The sequence below is a fragment of the Nuphar pumila genome, chromosome 2 (assembly GCF_984573655.1).
Source record: "Nuphar pumila chromosome 2, dmNupPumi1.hap1.1, whole genome shotgun sequence".
NCBI classification, from domain to species: domain Eukaryota; kingdom Viridiplantae; phylum Streptophyta; class Magnoliopsida; order Nymphaeales; family Nymphaeaceae; genus Nuphar; species Nuphar pumila.
In genome coordinates, this window is record NC_143250.1 from 12,425,148 (window position 1) to 12,430,252 (window position 5,105).

The window sequence follows — 5,105 nt, forward strand, 5'->3', positions numbered from 1 at the left end:
AAAGCAGATCCTTGATGTAACCCAACCGTTATCGGAAAATTGGTTGTCACCCCTCCACAAGTGCGGACATTGGTTACTACTCCTTCATACATATCTTTAATTATACTAATGTACTTGAGAGAAACACCTTTCTTCATCATTGTCCACCAGAGAACGTCCCTAGGTACTCTATCGTATGCCTTCTCTAAATCAATAAAAACCATATGCAAATCTTTGTTCCTCTCTCTATATCTTTCAATAAGTTGTCTAAGAAGATGTATAGCTTCCATAGTTGATCTTCCAGGCATAAAACCAAATTGATTCTCCGATATCATGACAACCTTCCTCAACCTAGACTCAATCACCCTCTCCCAAAGTTTCATAGTATGACTCATGAGTTTTATACCACGATAGTTTGTGCAATCTTGTATATCACCCTTATTCTTATATAAAGGCACCAAAGTACTCTTCCTCCACTCATTAGGCATCTTATTTGTTCGCCAAATCAAGTTAAAAAGATTTGTCAACCATTCTAAACCTTTCTCTCCCAAGCATTTCCAAGCCTCGATAGGTATACCATCTGGGCCAACTGCCCTTCTTGACTTCATTTTCTTCAAAGCCTCTGCAATTTCTTTCTTTTGAATCTTGCGCATGAAGTCACGATTTATCTCATGAAAAGGAATGGAGAAGTCTCCAAGATCTTGAGCATGACTATCATTAAATAGCTTATCAAAATAATCTTTCCATCTCTCCTTAATCTCCTCATCTTTGACTAAAACCCTTTGCGTTTCATCTTTGATACATCTAACCATACCCAAATCCTTCGATTTCCTATCTCTCATCTTTGCAAGCCTATAAATATCCTTCTCGCCTTCTTTGGTATCCAACTTGTCATAAACCTCCTTATATACCTTAGCCCTCGCGTTTCGAACAACTTTTTTAGCTTCCTTCTTTGCTATCATATACTTCTCCAAATTCTCATTATCACGACTCTTACTTAGATTTCTATAACACTCTCTTTTAACCTTAATAGCTAATTTGACATCCTCGTTCCACCATGATGTATCCTTACCTAGTGGTGCACCGCCTTTAGACTCACCCAATACCTCCTTAGCTACTTTTCTCATACCACCCGCTATCTTATTCCACATTGATTCTGAATCCTCCTCGAGACACCAATCAACTTCCTTAACTACCTGCTCTACAAACATTCCTTGTTTAGCTCCTTTCAGTGCCCACCACTTAATTCTAGGATCTATCCTATGTCTATCCCTTTTGCGGCATTGTCTAATTCTAAGATCTAAAATTAAGACTCTATGTTGTGTAGCTACACTTTCTCCTGGTATAACCTTACAATCGATGCAACAACCCCTATCTCTCTTTCTAAGTAGGAAAAAATCTATCTGACTCGAATTAACCCCACTTTTAAATGTTACTAGGTGAGACTCCCTCTTCCTAAACCAAGTGTTTGCTAAGATCATATCATAGGACAAACAAAAATCTAAAATCCTTTCTCCACTTTCATTTCTTTCTCCTATACCATAGCCTCCATGGATATTCTCAAATCCATCCCTACTAATGCCTACATGTCCATTAAGGTCACCGCCGATGAAAAGCTTTTCTCCATAAGATGTCTCTTGTACTACTCCATCTAAATCTTCCCAAAATTGATGCTTAATGGAATCATCTAAACCTACTTGAGGTGCATAAACACTAATAATATTAATAATATCCGTACCTAATACTAATTTAATAAGTAAAATTCTATCACCCTTCCTACGGACCTCAACTACATTATCTATAAACTGACGACTCATAACAATCCCTACTCCATTCCTATTCCTATTTATTCCTGTATACCAAATCTTATATCCCCAAGGTTCTATCACTTTAGCTTTCTCACCTACCCATTTGGTCTCTTGAAGACATAAAATATCAATATTTCTCCTACACATAACATCTACTAACTCTACCAACTTACCAGTTAAAGACCCTATATTCCAAGTGGCTAACCTAATTTTATGGTCTTGGACTAACTTCTTTACCCCCACCCGTCCAACAAAGTGAGGGAACCCTTGCCTATTTGACACCACACCCGGGCGCCGGTGTGACGCGTCGCTTCTGGGCGACGACCTAGCAACCCTTGCACATTTATCACTGCCTCCGAGCCTAGAGAGTACAGCGCGTCGCTCAGTAGGGAACGCCCCAACGAAATTCTCATATTGGTTCATTTTCATAGGATATGACAAAGTTTTTATGCTGGCTGTCACAGGCCTACCGCAACCCTCCTCCTTTATCCGGGCTTGGGACCGGCAGTGTATAACTACACAGGCGGAGTTATCTAAGCAGAAAAAAGGGGCTCTTTTTTTTAAGGCAAGCTAGGGTTAGGTAGACCCCCACCGGTTATTATTAAACGTACCACTGGGTTTGAACCTGCAACGTCCCATCGTAAGGAGACGCCACTGACAGATCCTACCAACCATGTCCCCTTAGGCCAACCGGAAAAAAAAAAGTCCCCTTACCAAACCTTCCGGTTGGCCCGTTGCTTAAAAACCGGTTTGTTTGGAACGGCCCGAGTCATCCGAGTTCCTTTTCATCCGTGTTAGAATTAGAAAGAGATTACCCATTTGGATGGTAATACAAGTGAGACCGACGGTACGGATTGCATTGCATCAATAGTTCAACTGCCAAATGCATTTTGGTAATCAACTGAACAGCTTATTCCAGCAGTTTATATTCTGGTGAACTGGATTTCATTTTCATTTGAATATAGCCAAGAAGGGTATATATAACCGTATAACGATTTCTTGCACTGAGGGCACAAGGCGTGGTTTGGTTAGGTGATCGGACCCGAGTACTTTACAAAGTACTCGGGCCACATAAAACACAGAAAATTGCAAACACGGATAGTGATTTTTCTGTGTAAAATGCGAACACAGAAAATCGGTAATTGCATTAGCATTTTTTTGTGTAAAATACAAAACACAGAAAATAGTAACGTGCATAATGATTTTCTGTGTTTTGTGACTCGGGCCGGTCACTGGATCTGCTTTGTGAGGAAACGTCTGAAACTGAGAGAAAGTCATATAAAAAGAAAGTGTACATTTAAAAAGTTTTACATAAGTTTTGTTTTTTTTTATAAAGTGAAAATCAAATTTTGAGAGAGAGAAGCTTGTCATGCGAAAAAAATTCTCAATGTCTAAAGATAAAAAAAAAATCATATGAAAAAATTGGATTAAGGCATGTTTGCAATGCCCCATGATTCTTGGATTTTTCTCAAGATCCTGTGAAGTACAAAAGTACAAGTAACTTGTGATTATGATTGCCAGCTGTTATTGTTGTTGCCTTAAATCCTGTGAAAGTTGGTAAGAAGATCTTCTGACCTTGTGACCAACAATCACATCTTCTACTTTCTCAACCATGATTGTTCATCCCACTAATGACCAAAGCAAACATGTAGAAAGCTTTTGATGTGAAAAAAAATCATTAAAGAAATCTTACAATTTTCTTTTCCATTTCTCATCATTTTCCACTTTCAAACGTGCCCTAAGTTTATTGATGTTTTTGTTGAAAAGAAATGAGTAGATTCCTTCTTAAATATCTTTTTTCTCTACTCGAAACATCTATCGTCTACTTAATTATACAACATTGTCCTTTATCTTGCACTCATTTGTTCCTTTTTTGCCTTGGAGGTACCCCCACAAAGCCATCTTCCAATTAAGTAGTTCTCACTTTTGAAAATAGTAATTTCAAGTATGATAATTTGCAACTTTAAATTTTTATTTTCCATTTACAAAACAAAAACCTACTAAAAGAAATTGAAACATGATTTTTTTTGTTAATTACGCTAAACTCGGCCCTTTTTTAACACTTTTTTTTAAGGGCACGCTGAAGAGTACGTTAAACGGATCCAAACCCATTTTTGTCCTGTGGGTCGCAAGTGCTCACCAGGCAGGCAAATCAGAGGGGATGAAAAACCACTGGACCCACCTGAGTAAAAAGCTAATGGCAGAATTGTCACGACAAAAAGGTTCCTGCGTAGCGAAATTAATGCTTTTTACTGATGGCTAATGATGCAGACTATGCCCACAATTCAAGAGTGTCTAGTTGCCCATTTGCATTTGTTTATTTATTTATTTATTATTATTTTTTATGACAAAGAACCCTCACCGAGAACTGGGTCACCACAACACCCAAGCTCTAACGAAGCCCACCAGTTAAAGGCACATGCACACCCAACTGGGGTCTAACCTGAGCCGAAGGGGTGAGCACCTTTTCTCCAGGCCCGCTGCCATAATTGTTTCTTACAAGTAGAGAGTTCCTCTACTCTCTTTGGTTTATTTGGATCATCGCTCCATATTTGTGAAGTTTGCTGTGTTTGCCAAAGTGTGTTCATGAAGCATCATTGCTCAAGTATTGTTCTGGTATCATATTCATTTAACTATTGGTAAGGGCCAATACTAACTTCTCTTAACAGCTACGTGTGTTGGAACATTGTATTGATGTAATTTGGTTGTTGGGAGGAGTTTGTTGATGACTCATTTTGATCAATTTAGAGCCAAGCTAGCTCAACTGTGGTGGTGTTTTGATGACACAACTCAAAATTTGAATGGTTTGATCTGATCCAGCCCTTGTTTGTGTTGAGGGGAAAGCAGGGTCGGTGAACCGGGCTGGCCCAGGTGTGGTCTTATTGTTGCCATTGACTCTATGAGCCTCATATTGTCTTGTTCGTAGGGAAATAGGATCATTTGGTCTTCCAATGTGAAATTAGCTCGTGTTGGCCGAGTCTGTGGTATGTAGGGAAATAGGATCATTTGGTCGTCCAATGTCAAGTTTGTGTTGGCCGGGTCTGTGGTATGTCAAACCTTGTTGGTAATAGATTCAGTTGGGCTCTAATTTGTTTTATTTCATCAGATTGATGCTTCCTTTTCAGACCAAGTTGTAGAATTGGTTTATACATGTGCAATTGCATAGATAATTTCTATAAGACAAACCCAGCACCACCCATCTTCTGAGATGGACGGAGTCGAGAAGTTTTATTAGCATATAAGCTGAATATTGAGCTTTCATATTGGAAATGGTCCTGATAATTGATCTCATATAGGTGCACAATGAGATAATTGAGT